This window comes from Scylla paramamosain, chromosome 18, assembly GCF_035594125.1.
Source record: "Scylla paramamosain isolate STU-SP2022 chromosome 18, ASM3559412v1, whole genome shotgun sequence".
Classification (NCBI taxonomy): Eukaryota; Metazoa; Arthropoda; class Malacostraca; order Decapoda; family Portunidae; genus Scylla; species Scylla paramamosain.
The window spans coordinates 3,382,501-3,397,500 of NC_087168.1; the positions used below are offsets into that span (position 1 = coordinate 3,382,501).

General features: G+C 40.3%; 1 pseudogene; it reads left to right on the top strand.

Annotated features, from left to right (window-relative positions):
- The first annotated feature begins 14,789 nt into the window (after nucleotides 1–14,789).
- The window catches only part of LOC135108957 (probable basic-leucine zipper transcription factor Q), a 6,759-nt pseudogene continuing 6,548 nt past the window's right edge, over nucleotides 14,790–15,000 (top strand).

Here is a 15,000-nt window from a genome sequence, read left to right on the forward strand (position 1 = left end):
CCAATTGAGGTGACAAGGGTTATCAACAATGTTTCTTTTTATTATTTTAGTGACAGATTAACAAGATTTCTACATTATTAACAAGAAAAACATTAGTGACAGCCCATCTAGTCATTTCTGTAGCCTATGAAAATACTCGTGGTGAGAGAGCAAAGCGATTCTGAATACGGACCGTTGTGAGACTGTTCTTGATGAAATTTAACCAGAAGAATCTTCGTGGGTATTCACGCAGAAGCAGTGAAATTCGTGGGAAGAAAAGAAGTATTGTGGTCGCTGCCTCCCTGACGAGGTGATTCAGAACAGCACGGGAAGGAATGGTCTGTAGATGACTGGGCTTACGGACGTCTCGCCTCAGGTTCGCCTAATGGTCTATGTAAATTTTTTTTTTCTCTCTCTCTCTCTCTCTCTCTCTCTCTCTCTCTCTCTCTCTCTCTCTCTCTCACACACACACACACACACACACACACACACACACACACACACACACACAAAAAAAAAAAAAAAATTCTGCTTGTTACTCATTTAATCATGTCTCATTTTTTTCTTTCTTTCTTTCATTGTATCCTTTAGTATGTTTGTCTACTTCAGTCTGTTCGTCTCTCTCTCTCTCTCTCTCTCTCTCTCTCTCTCTCTCTCTCTCTCTCTCTCTCTCTCTCTCTCTCTCTCTCTCTCTCTCTCTCTCTCTCTCTCTCTCTCTCTCTCTCTCTCTCTCTCAAGGCAAGGCAGCAGCACATCCCCTTGAAGCCGCTTAGGTGGTCTCGGGGAAGGCAGGCGGCGTGGGGGCGTAAAGGCAGAGAAGCGTTGAAGGCCACGTGATGCTTTCTTGCCCCTGCCCATCACGCTACATTCCCGCCCCCTCACCCCTCGCTGCTGTCGCGTGCAAGTGTCCGGCTGTGGAAAATTGTCCACTGTGCTCCACACTCATCTGTTATCTTTGTTCAGACTCGCTGTGAAAGGGTCTGTGGCGCTGATATCCCAACCAGGGCAAGCACGATCATCAGCTGTCATTGTGAGTGTCTATAACGCATCATCAGTAGTCATATAATCTATTATTTATTGAATATTTGAACCCTCCCAGTACCTTCCAGCTAATTTTTCAATGAAAAATGTTCACTATTAACTCATTTATTGGTCAAAGTAAGTCGGCTCCTCACCTCCGATGCGATGATGCTCATGTCCGCTCCGAAAATCTTAATAAAATGTCGTGTTTCTTATGTACTTGATAACACAGTGATTGTGGCAACGCATATCAGTAAAATAAGGTCTCCTACAATTCTGGCTGGAAGGAAAACATTGACTTACCCAAGAGAAACTTGTAATAATGCACAATATGAGGTGCAGTCGATTAAAGCTTCCGTCCTTGCACCTTGCCTAGTCAAACTCTTTCACCTCTGTCTGTCAACATTTACCTTTCCTTCTTGCTGGAAGTTTGCCTACATTCAGCCTGTTCTTAAAAAAGGGTGACTGTTCTAATCCCTTAAACTACCGTCCTATTGCTTTAATTTCCTGCCTATCTAAAATTTTCGAATCTATCCTCGACAGAAGATTCTTAAACATCTATCACTTCACAACCCTCTATCTGATCGCCAGTATGGGTTCCGTCGAGGCCGCTCTACTGGTGATCTTCTGGCTTTCCTTACTGAGTCTTGGTAATCCTCTTTTAAAGATTTTGGTGAAACTTTTGCTCTTGTCTTGGATATATCTAAAGCTTTTAAGAGAGTCTGGCACAAAGCTTTGATTTCCAAACTACCCTCCTACGGCTTCTATCCTCTCTGTAACTTCATCTCAAGTTTCCTTTCTGACCGTTCTATTGCTACAATGGTAGACGGTCACTGTTGTTTTCCTAAAATCTATTAACAGTGGTGTTCCTCAGGGTTCTGTCCTATCACCCACTTTCTTTTTATTATTCATCATTGACCTTCTAAACCAAACTTCTTGTCCTATCCACTCCTACGTTGATGATACCACCCTACACCTTTCCACGTCTTTTCATAGACGTCCAACCCTTCAGGAAATAAACATTTCAAGTAGGGAAGCCATAGAACGCTTGACTTTTGATCTTTCTAAAATTTCTGATTGGGGCAGAGCAAACTTGGTATTGTTCAATGCTTCAAAAACTCAATTCCTCCATTTATCAACTCGACACAGCCTTGCAGACAACTATCCCCCCTTCAATGACACTCAACTGCTTCCCTCTTCTACACTGAACATCCTCGGTCTGTCCTTTACTTATAATCTGAACTGGAAACTTCACATCTCATCTCTAGCTAAAACAGCTTCTATGAAGTCAGGTGTTCTAAGACGTCTCCGCCAGTTTTTCTCACCCCCCCAGCAGCTAACTCTGTATAAGGGCCTTATCCGTCCATGTATGGAGTATGCTTCACATGTCTGGAAGGGTTCCACTCATACTGCTCTTCTAGACAGGGTGGAATCAAAAACTTTCCGTCTCATCAACTCCTCTCCTCTAACTGACTGTCTTCAGCCTCTCTCTCACCGCCGCCATGTTGCATCTCTAGCTGTCTTCTACCGCTATTTTCATGCTAACTGCTCATCTGATCTTGTTAACTGCATGCCTCCCCTCCTCCCGCGACCTCGCTGCACAAGACTTTCTTCTTTCTCTCATCCCTATTTTGTCCACCTCTCTAACGCAAGAGTTAACCAGTATTCTCAATCATTCATCCCTTTCTCTGGTAAACTCTGGAACTCCCTGCCTGCATCTGTATTTCCATCTTCCTATGACTTGAATTCCTTCAAGAGGGAGATTTCAGGACACTTATCATTCAATTTTTGACTACAGCTTTGTACCCTTTTCTGGGCCTGGCATCTCAGTGGGTTTTTTTTTTTATTGGATTTTTGTTGCCCTTGGCCAGTGTCCCTCCTACATAAAAAAAAAAAAAAGCGAGCGAACTAAAAATCCTTGAGTCATAACACTCCCCGCTCTTCCATGTTTAGCAGCGCGGCAGGTACTGATTGGCCCACCCATTGCACGTCGCGATCTTAGGTCAGTGTTTTTTCTTTAATTTGTGAAGGAGGAAGGTCGAGGGACAAAAAAAGAGCAACATAAATCGTAATATGATAAAAATAATTAATAAGTACAATATTTGAAAATCGTATAGTAAGAGGACGGATAAAAAAAATAAAAAAAACTAAGATAAAAAAGAAAAAAAACACCGAAAAATCCTCAAGAATTTCTAATACTACCAATAAAGTGAAAAAAGTACTAGATTTTCAAAGCTCTCCGAAGAGGTTTATTAAAATTAGTATAAGTACATCCACAAAAAGAAAAAAAGTACAAGATAAAAAAAAGTAAAAATAGTTAAGCAGAAAATATAATAGAATATCCAGTTACCTTTATTACAGGTACACCTACACCTCCTAATACACAACACATTCGTGCACTCAGTTCAATGTACGTAAAATTCCATACCGTCTGTACTGCGGTCTGGGGCAAGGAGAGGCGGGACAGGGAGGAACGAGGGGGGGAGGGGGCCAAGAAGAGGTGAAAGACTCTGGAAGGTAGGGAGATTGAGGGTAACAGGCCGTCCCTACTTGCATTATTCCAGTGTTGATTGAGGGCAGTGGCTCCCTCTGAGGCCTGAACACGATCTGACTTAGCCTGTCAGTGTCCATCCTCATCATTAGGACACTGCCTCTCTGCTCCTCCCTGCCAAGCCTCGTGCGGGGTACAGATAGCCGTGGCAGGAGTGTTCATCAGATACCCCAGCCTTGCTCTACTGAAGGCTATTTTATTCCTGTTTTGCCACTCGTTGTTTGCTATACATTTTACTATACTCGGCATAAGACGTGTTTGATTTACAACCAACGAGTTATCTGACCAACCAAAAATATTCAAGTTTTGTCTATTTATTTTTTCATCTATATATTCATTTGTTTATCTTTTTTTTTTTGTTTACGACGGCTAACAAAGAATAAAACCAACCAACTCATCACTCGGGTAAGTACAAAATTCATGTTTTTTGTGACTTTACTGGTAATTTTTTTTTTTTTTTATGGTGCACACTTTGCTATGCATTATGTGGTAAAAGTCGTTGTGTATACGCGTTATATTGCACTTGTTAGATACAATTTATTTATTTATTGTTTTTAATTCTTTGGCTTTTCAAGATAAAAAGTCTTGCTATCCGTTTTTTTTTTTTTTTTTTCTGCTTCCTACGGTGATTTTGAAGCGGATTACAGTCGTAAGCCAAACACACCATACTCTGTTTCTCTGCCTGGCGAAGTTATTTTACCAGCTGATGGGACATGGACACTGCCGCTCATCGATGCTCTCTTCCGCTGATTGGTTCAAGCATTCACGTTTTCTTCTCCAGCGTGCGGTTTCTTCAGTTATTCGTAACATGCCTGACCGTCTGTACACGTATGATCCTGAGTCTTGTAGGTGAATAAAAATTCTGGTGGGAATGTAAAGTCAGTTTGAGGCAGGTTTGAAAAAAGAGAACGTTGAACGCCTGGACCAATTAGCGGACGAGAGCATCGTGTTGCCAGAGTCGGTGAAACAGACCTAGAGTACAGCACCAGATATTTCAATAGACAACCTCGTTATATGCAGACCGGTCTTCTGGTACTGGTTCCTCCTGTGTAGTCCCGTCCATTGTTGACTCTCATGCCCAAAATAGAGTGATAAGTGACTGGAATAGACTCAGTAATCAGGCTGTTCATGCCACGACAACAGGGTGTTTTATTCAGAAGGAAAGTAAATTAATGGACAGGTATAAGACAATAGGAAGTTTTATTTAGGAGAAGAGTAGCTAAATGTATGGATAAGGATAGGATAGACAAGACAATAGAGAACTTTATTCAGAAGGAAAGTAACTAAATTATGGATAGAGACAAGACTTTTAATCGGAAGGAAAGTGGCTAAATGTATGGACAGAGAGCAAGACAACAGGGAGCTTTATTCAGAAGGAAAGTATGTAGCTACATTTATGGAGAGGGACAAGACAGACAAAATACAGGGCTTTAACCAGAAGGAAAGTAGCTAAATTCTATGGATAGAGATGACAGGAGTATATTGATATATATGTTTTATACAGAACTCCATAAAATTTCCTCCTCCCTTTACAAAACCTGATCCTTCTATCGACAACTTGTATTCCCGCAAAGTTGACAAGATTCATCTCTGCTCCTTCCTTTCGGCGCGACATCTCATTCTTACTTTCCTGATTCTCTCCTCTTTCTCCAGTGTGTGTGTATATATGTTACAAATTTGTTGAAGTTTTTATATAAAAGTCTATGAGGCAGCAGCCAAGGGAATAATCATGATAAATACTTGGACATTAGCAAAAAGAGCCTGGAAGAAGTCATGCACACACGACAGCCAGCTCGTAATCTTCACTGCTGAAGACAGGGAGTCACGCCTGAGCATTGGCAACCGAGAGTGGAAAATAAATAGTAAATAAGTAAAGTAGGTTAAGTAATAACACAAAAAAATAAGGCACAGAATACAACAGCCAGCCCGCAATGCGATCTCTTTCTATGCTACAAGAGGGAGATTTTGGAGTCAGTTATCTCAGATCTAATACGTAACAGATAATAAATAGAAAGTAACGAGCAATACAGCAACAAGTAACGCAACGCAACAGCCAGCCAGCAATGGGTCTCCCTCAGTGGTTGATATGAGAAAAGGAAAGAGGAAGAAGAAAACAGAAGAGGAAGAACACTTGAGGGAGTGCCGGCACACAGGCTACACTTCCGACCACCAAAAAACTCTGCAACTCAACACTGAACACGATAAAGAAAGTAGATAAAGAAACAAATAAATATATAAATAAATAGCAGCCAATCTCAGGGTAAAGAAGAATACAGCAACAAGTAACACAGCACAACAGCCAGCCAACAACGGGCCTCCATCAGCGACACGAGCTATGCAGAGAATCACGCCTGAGTGTTGGCGCCATGAGCGGAGAGCTCCAGCCAGCCTGACGCAGAGGTATTAACGCCAAGCCTACTTGACTGCACACACACACACACACACACACACACACACACACACACACACACACACAGCAATTAAAGGCGCTTCACGTAGCGTCGTCTTCCCGCGTCTGTAAAACCTAGTAAAGAGAGAGAGAGAGAGAGAGAGAGAGAGAGAGAGAGAGAGGATTAATCAAATGCAGTAAAATGAAATTGTTCACACGTAAGTTATTTCTGAGCTTTACTTATTATGTATTCATTTATTTATTTACTTGTTTTTAATTCATTCATGTAATTAATTTTTTTTTATTGATTTTCTATACATTTACTTTTTTGTACATTTAACGTAACAAACATCAGTTGCTGATATCAGGAGCAGAGCAGAGAACAGAAGAAAGGCGTCACTTGCACATATGTCGAAAAAAAAAAAAAAAAGGAAAGAAAGAAAATCTTCCACTTACCTTCTTTTAGTAATGACACGGAACAAAAGAGAGAGAGAGAGAGAGAGAGAGAGAGAGAGAGAGAGAGAGAGAGAGAGAGAAAAAAAAAGACAAAAATCAGACAGCAAATCAAGATGATGATAAAAAAAAAAAAAGCCTCGCGGCACACACACACACACACACACACACACACACACACACACACACACACACACACACACACACACACTTCACCTTCACTTAAAAGGAAACACAGCACGAGGCTTCATAATTAGAAACCAATTACCTATCTTATCCAGGCTCAATTTTTTTTTTTTATCAGTTTCCCGCTAAAGAAAGAAAGGACACACACAAAAAAAAAACTAACTTAGGATGAAAATACTCACATGAAGGACATGTGACAGGCGGTTCTAAGCCCAATAGAGTCGCGATGTTTTTTTTTTTTTTTTACGAGGACTGTGTAAACAAAACCAATTATTCTTTAAAAACTCGCCTTTCTCAAACATCTTTAGCCTTACGAGGGCTTGTAGAATAGAGGCCCAGCATGTAATAGGCTTTGCTTCGGTGGGCATTCTCTGGTCATGCTCGTATTGTCGTGTTTGGTTTGTTTATTTGAGTCAGATGATGAGGTATGCACGTGGCGGTGTTGGGGATGCTAGATTTTGGGAAAGTAGAATATGGAAGAGATGCGTTGGCTAGGATTGTTGTTGTTGTTGTTGTTGTTGTGGTGGTGGTGGTGGTGGTGGTGGTGGGTTTTCTTCTTGTTCTTCTTGTTCTTGTTTTTGTTCTTCTTCTACTTCTACTTCTTTTTTTCTTCTTTCTTCCTTTTCCTTTTCTTTCTTCTTTTTCCTCTTCTTTCTTTTATTTCTCTTCTATCTCTTCCTTTTGTTCTTTTTTGTTTTTTTTCTCTTTTTCTTCTTCTACTACTACTTCTTCTTCTTCTTCTTCTTCTTCTTCTTCTTCTTCTTCTTCTTCTTCTTCTTCTTCTTCTTCTTCTTCTTCTTCCTCTTCTTCTCCTTTATAATAACAAGATACAGTCATCGTGCTAAGCCAGACTGTTCTTTTCTCTCCCGACACCCTTACTACCTTCACCGTTTCCCCAGTGCATGTGTGGTGACCGAGGTGTTGCGACTGGTAAGGTGGAGCTCTGTAGTGTCTGGTGTTCCCATGACCCAGCCTCTTTTTCCCCTCTTGCTGCGTTTCTTCTTGTAAAACGACGAGGGAACAAGTCTTCAGAGCTTTCTTTTTAATATCACAGTGGCCCGTATTCAGAAGCGCTTTGATCTTTCACCACGACTGTTTTCAAAGGCCACAGAGATGATTAGCCAGGTTCCCGAGTGTTTTTTTTTCTGTTAGTAATGTAGAAATCTTGTTCATTTGTCACAAGAACCGTAAAATACACCCTTAAAACACATGTAACTTTAACTAGAGCCCTTTCAATGTAGTGGAGATGCGGCGTAGAAATGTTTCAGAATGTGGTCTGATATATGCAGAATGTATAGAGATATGTATGTAGTATGTACAAAGACTAGAGGAGCTCGCAGCGCCTGGTATGGGGATGGATCTGAATCTCTTGCCTTGATATCTGCTTTCCCTCTTCACTGATATGTCGTCCACAGGTCTAATCTGGGTCCCCTCGGCCACGGCGTCTTGCGTGTGTGACCTTTCCCTCGTGTTCTTGCCTGCCATTCTTCCGCTTATGGCTCGTATTCAGAAATGCTTTGCTCTCTCATCACAACTGTTTTCAAAGGCCACAGAGACGATCAGCCGGGTTCTCGAGTGTTTTCCTATTAGTAATTTAGAAATCTTGTTAATTGTAGCTAGAACTGTAAAACACACCCTTAAAAACCCATGTAATTTCAACTAGAGCCCTTCAAGGTAGCGGAGGTGCGGCGCAGAAGTGTTTCATAGTGTGATAGTGCGGTCTATGCTTGTTGTTCCTTCTCATCTTGTGCTTCTAAACAGCTGTGCCTGGTATTGGTTATCGGTGTGTTCTCTATTCCTTTTTCTTCTTTCTTCTTTTCTTTTTACATTGTCTTCTTATCTTGTTTTGTTCTTCTTGTACCGTTTTTCTTTTCTTGTTTCGTCTTCAGTGAAAGTATGGTTACCACAAACATACGATCATATGTATAATGAAGATATGTTCACTGACATTACCAGTCAGTCTTGCCGTGAGCTCATTTCCATAAATGTCAATACGAAAACAATAACGATAACATCGAAGCTCTGATTGTCCAGAAAAAGTGAAGGAACAAACGTATCATTTACACAGACGTATCCACAAGATACCTTTAACTTTTAAACAAGCTTAGTTCTAACGCCGAGTCTTTTCTCCCGTGCAGGGCTTGTTTCAGTGTTTTACTCGCGTTCCTTCTTAGCGTGTTAACACAGCAACAATAATGATGATGATAATAATGATAATAATACTAATAACAATAATAATGATAATAATAATAATAATAATAATAATAATAATAATAATAATAGTCTATTTCAGCTATAGCTCAAGACATATCACATTATCATATTTGGTAAATAAGAAACATGTGTAACAGTGAATTACAGACTAAAAGGAATAAATCAATAAAACAATAAGACCAGTAGTGAAGAAAGACTCCTAAACATAAAAGATCCATACTACTAAAGCAAGATCAGCGCGCGGTGAACTAGAAAAACACTAGTACGGATCCAGTGTGTCGCCCATTGTCGTCGTGTGTCAGAGTGGTGATGCGCATCGCTGCCGCGGATAGTGTACGCCAATACATTAAAGGGGTTTTACACGAAGCAAGACACAGTGCTACAACCACTGAAACTTTCTGTCCTTCACACTTCAAACACTGAAACTTTCTGTCCTTAACACTCCAAACACTGAAACTTTGTCCTTCACACTCCAAACACTGAAACTTTGTCCTTAACACTCCAAACACTGAAACTTTGTCCTTAACACTCCAAACACTGAAACTTTCTGTCCTTCACACTCCAAACACTGAAACTTTGTCCTTCACACTCCAAACACTGAAACTTTGTCCTTCACACTCCAAACACTGAAACTTTCTGTCCTTCACACTCCAAACACTGAAACTTTCTGTCCTTCACACTCCAAACACTGAAACTTTCTGTCCTTAACACTCCAAACACTGAAACTTTCTGTCCTCAACACTCCAAACACTGAAACTTTCTGTCCTTAACACTCCAAACACTGAAACTTTCTGTCCTCAACACTCCAAACACTGAAACTTTCTGTCCTCAACACTCCAAACACTGAAACTTTGTCCTTAACACTCCAAACACTGAAACTTTCTGTCCTCAACACTCCAAACACTGAAACTTTGTCCTTAACACTCCAAACACTGAAACTTTGTCCTTCACACTCCAAACACTGAAACTTTCTGTCCTTAACACTCCAAACACTGAAACTTTCTGTCCTTCACACTCCAAACACTGAAACTTTCTGTCCTTAACACTCCAAACACTGAAACTTTCTGTCCTTCACACTCCAAACACTGAAACTTTCTGTCCTTAACACTCCAAACACTGAAACTTTCTGTCCTTCACACTCCAAACACTGAAACTTTGTCCTTCACACTCCAAACACTGAAACTTTCTGTCCTTAACACTCCAAACACTGAAACTTTCTGTCCTTAACACTCCAAACACTGAAACTTTCTGTCCTCAACACTCCAAACACTGAAACTTTGTCCTTAACACTCCAAACACTGAAACTTTGTCCTTCACACTCCAAACACTGAAACTTTCTGTCCTTCACACTCCAAACACTGAAACTTTCTGTCCTTAACACTCCAAACACTGAAACTTTGTCCTTAACACTCCAAACACTGAAACTTTGTCCTTAACACTCCAAACACTGAAACTTTGTCCTTAACACTCCAAACACTGAAACTTTGTCCTTAACACTCCAAACACTGAAACTTTGTCCTTAACACTCCAAACACTGAAACTTTGTCCTTAACACTCCAAACACTGAAACTTTCTGTCCTCAACACTCCAAACACTGAAACTTTGTCCTAAACACTCCAAACACTGAAACTTTGCCCTCAACACTCCAAACACTGAAACTTTCTGTCCTTCACACTCCAAACACTGAAACTTTCTGTCCTTAACACTCCAAACATTGAAACTTTCTGTCCTTAACACTCCAAACACTGAAACTTTCTGTCCTCAACACTCCAAACACTGAAACTTTCTGTCGTTCACACTCCAAGCACTGAAACTTTCTGTCCTTCACACTCAAACACTGAAACTTTGTCCTTAACACTCCAAGCACATTAAAATTTTCTGTCCTTAACACACCAAGTGTGGTAAACCTACATTACATGAAGATGGAACAAGATGAGAAGAGTAACGAAATAAGAGGAAAACAAGGAAGAAGAAAAGGGAATACAGAAAACAAAAAATTCAGGACCAGAGCAACAGTTTTTGTTTTGAGATGGGATGAGAAGGCTGAAGCAGACATGACCCACGTGGAAAAAGGTTACAAACATTAAGGAGACTGTGACCGTGGGCGAGGGGAGCCTGACAGAGATGAAGATGTCGGCTGCCGCAGTACCACACAGAAAAGGCAGGCAGGAAACTGCGTGTGAACGAGGGGTAAAGCGAGGTGACTTGTAATAATAATAATGATGATAATAGTAATAATAATAATAATAATAATAATAATAATAATAATAATAATAATAATAATAATAATAATAAACGGTTTATTATCAAGGCAGTTTACAGACTGAAAATGTACAGAGGGGGTGGGAAAATACTTAACATTAATCCTAAAGCTAAGTTTAATCTATAAACGAAATATTATTTATTGATGGCTCTCTCCATGGTGGGAATCGCACGGAGTCTGTATCTGTCTGTGCGCGGCGCCTTTAGGGGCGTTATCTGGTTGTGGGAACTTAACCGTGGCTACATCATCATCCCCCTCCACCTCTCACTCTTCCCGTATACCTCAAACCCCGCCCTGATTGGGTAAACTTACATATACCGCCATGCCTGTGGTGGGTCATGTACATGAATTGTATTACTGTATATGTGTGTGTGAGAATGTATGAGAATTTCGACTTTTTTTTTTTTCTGTCCTTAACATGGAGATAACTTTTGAGGGAAAAGTGTAACAGAAACTGGAATATATTAATACATGTAATTGAGGGATAAATCAGTAGCAGAGGTTGTAGAAGTAGAAGAGAGCAGAGTAGCAGAGAGAGACCAGAGGTTCCGAGAGGCCCAGCCTGAGGGTGGCCGCGGGCGAGATGGACGGGTTCACGTAAAGTGGAGCTTGTAAGTTGTAATGCAGTCTTGAAATCATTTATTTCATGATCAGCTAGGAGGAGGAACAACGATGCGATGTTTAGGCTTATTATTTTGATACATGTACATGTTGTTTATGTTTTGTATAGCATGAGATTGTGTCGTGCTTTGTGTGCTTTTCTTACTGAATCTTAATTGAATCAATGTGACGCCGATGTTACAATTATGTATTTCCTTAACTGAATATGTTTGGTGTAAATTGCTGCGGTGCAACTTCATGTGTGTTTCTTTACTGAGTGTTAATTGCATAAATCGCCGTAGCGCAGACATTATGCATGCTTTCCTGTGCCAAGAACGAAGAATTATTAATGATTGAAATTACGTCGTGTGTATTTTGTGTACGAAGATTACAGTAATTCTTGAATATTGATTGAAGATACAAATTTTGCAATTGTTATCATTGGGAAAGAAAACTAAGGTTGTGTACCGATAATTATTTTGTTATCGACGTATCGGATGTATTTTATGTATTAATATTATTCATTAAGTAAATTAAGAAAATTTACTTAAATATTTATATCCAGTAGCTGGAGGAACTGTGCAACATCTTGGTCACCACACAAGCACTAAAACTTTCTGTCCTCAACACTCCAACACTAAAACTCTCTGTCCTCAACACTCCAACACTAAAACTCTCTGTCCTCAACACTCCAACACTAAAACTCTCTGTCCTCAACACTCCAACACTAAAACTCTCTGTCCTCAACACTCCAACACTAAAACTCTCTGTCCTCAACACTCCAACACTAAAACTCTCTGTCCTCAACACTCCAACACTAAAACTCTCTGTCCTCAACACTCCAACACTAAAACTTACTACTTAGCATTAATCTTTTCACTTTGATATTCGTCCTTCAATACTGTAAGAAAAAATTAGACAAATAAATAAAAGAGAGTATTGTACTTTAAGGGGGAAGTGCAAAAAAAAAAGAAAAAAAAAGAAAAGAAATCTCGAAAATTACTAATATTGTCTACATATCTTATTTCATTTTCATTTTTTCTATTATTTTTTTCATTTTTTCTCTTGAAGACGTGTGAGGAGAGTACAAAAATGAAGAAAAAAATATATCATGAGGTTATGATAATAATTATTGACCGATCCCTACGAAATGTTGAGGACTATTCCTTCAATTCCCGTCTTTTCCAAGCTACAGAACTGCCGAGGACAAATATGTGTAAAAAGTTGTGCGTAATTATGGTGGAAATTGTCTGGTAGTGTAGTGATGAATCTTTTGCTGCTACAACAATCCAACCACTGAAACACTTGAGCTGACAAATAAAATAGAGTATGGGAAGGTAATTTCCATCTTTCCTAGGCTAGAGAAACCTCAACCCTTTGGCAGGCCTCCATCACGTCAGTCCTTCATCACAAACCAATCTAAGACATTTCTAATCACTGTCCATGCACTTTTCCACATTGTACTTACTATCCTTCTGATCCCTTTTCCTTCCCTGCATAGCTTGTAAGATTACGCACCGCACTTCTGTAACGCTGCATTGTGGCGTACCGCAGTAAAAGGGTTAATGAGATTGTTCTACAAATATAGGTAAAAAACTGTACTTGGTTTTAGGAGAATTCTACAGCAGTTTAAGGATTAATTATTTGCTCCTTTAACAGTCAAAACACTGGGAAGAGACAGAAAAGAGTATTGCAGTTTAACATCTGTTTATTTATTTATTTATTTATCTTTTTATTTTTTTGGTTTGTTTGTTCGTTTGTTTGTTTGTTCCAGACGAGAGGAATGTAAATGAGTCAGAAATTGTAGGTAACTGAGAAGAATTGCTGGGCAGTGCAAGGGTTAGTGTTTTGCAGTGTTCTTCACGCGTCCCATATCGGAGTCTGCTCAATAATGACACCAAATATTTGTACCTAGTTATCTCTCTAATTTTCTTTCGTAATTGATAATAAATACGTACATTCTTTTTTTTTTTTCTCTCCTATGTCAACTCTCTTTTCGTGCCTCTCATTACCTTGTGTCACTCCTACTGTCTTCCCTGTTTGTCTGTCTGTCTGCCTGGTTATCTTTCTATTTGTGTGTGTGTGTGTGTGTGTGTGTGTGTGTGTGTGTGTGTGTGTGCGTATTCTCTCTCTCTCTCTCTCTCTCTCTCTCTCTCTCTCTCTCTCTCTCTCTCTCTCTCTCTCTCTCTCTCTCTCTCTCTCTCTCTCTCTCTCTCGTCATAACAGTTTTCATCTCCTTCGGGATCTAAAGAAGCGTGTGGCATATATTTCCTGCGAGGCGTGACTCAGGAGTGTACCTTGGTGACGTCACACACTTGATGACGTCACACACATTTGGGATGAGAGCAAAGACTTTATATAATCTTTTGTATCACCTTTGGGACGAGACAGGCCGGCGTGCAGACCTTACAGCACACTCCCAAACATCTTGCCGTCTTACCTCAACTACTTTCACGCGGCAGATGTTAAGAGGGAATGCAATGGAGGTCTGTAAGTGGTCTGGGTGATGTGTCGAGGGTGATATACGGTACGCAAAATTCTCAGTGTCAGTAATCGTGATAGGATAAAAAGTAATTGGTTCAAGCTTGATAGATTTAAATTTGAAATAGAGATAGGTAGGGACTGCTTAACAAATCGAGTGGTAAACAAAAGGGCTCAGTAATTTGATTCGACTGTTAGTACTGATTAATTACTGGAGTTTGAAAGGTTACATAAATTTGTGGATGAGGATGATAGGTGGGTTACGTAAAGGTACTGCCACATGTAGGCTTGATGACTTCCTGCAGCTTTTCTTATTTTCTATTGTTATGTTCTTAAGAGGCTGCAGTGAACGTCAATAGGGTTTTCAAGGACGTCTTCATGATTCTAGCGATGGTTTAACGAGGATTCTACACCACCAATAGGAAGAAAGACCCAAGAGAACCCGACTTATCTACGTGGTCTTTGAAAATGTTCCCTCTGAGAGCCTTGCAAGCGACCTTACTTCTCTACATCGTGTCCTGCTCTTCCTTCTTCACCAAGAGGATCAGATTCAATCACATCCCCTTTATGATTTTTTTCTGGTCCAGCAAGAGGTGCCGCGCGTGGCTCTGTGGTGCAGGGTTGGACTCACCGCCTCAAGGTCAGGGGGTTCGATGCCAGGTCAGGGGTTCAGTGGGTTAAGTAACGCTTTTTTCTGTCTGTCTGGCTGTGTGTCTGTCTGTGTGTGTGTGTGTGTGTGTGTGTGTGTGTGTGTGTGTGTGTGTGTGTGTGTGTGTGTCTTTCCCTCCTTTCACTCGGTTACTGCTGCCCTTGCATTCAATATTTACAACTCTGCAACCAAACACTAACGCTAGTATTGTTCAC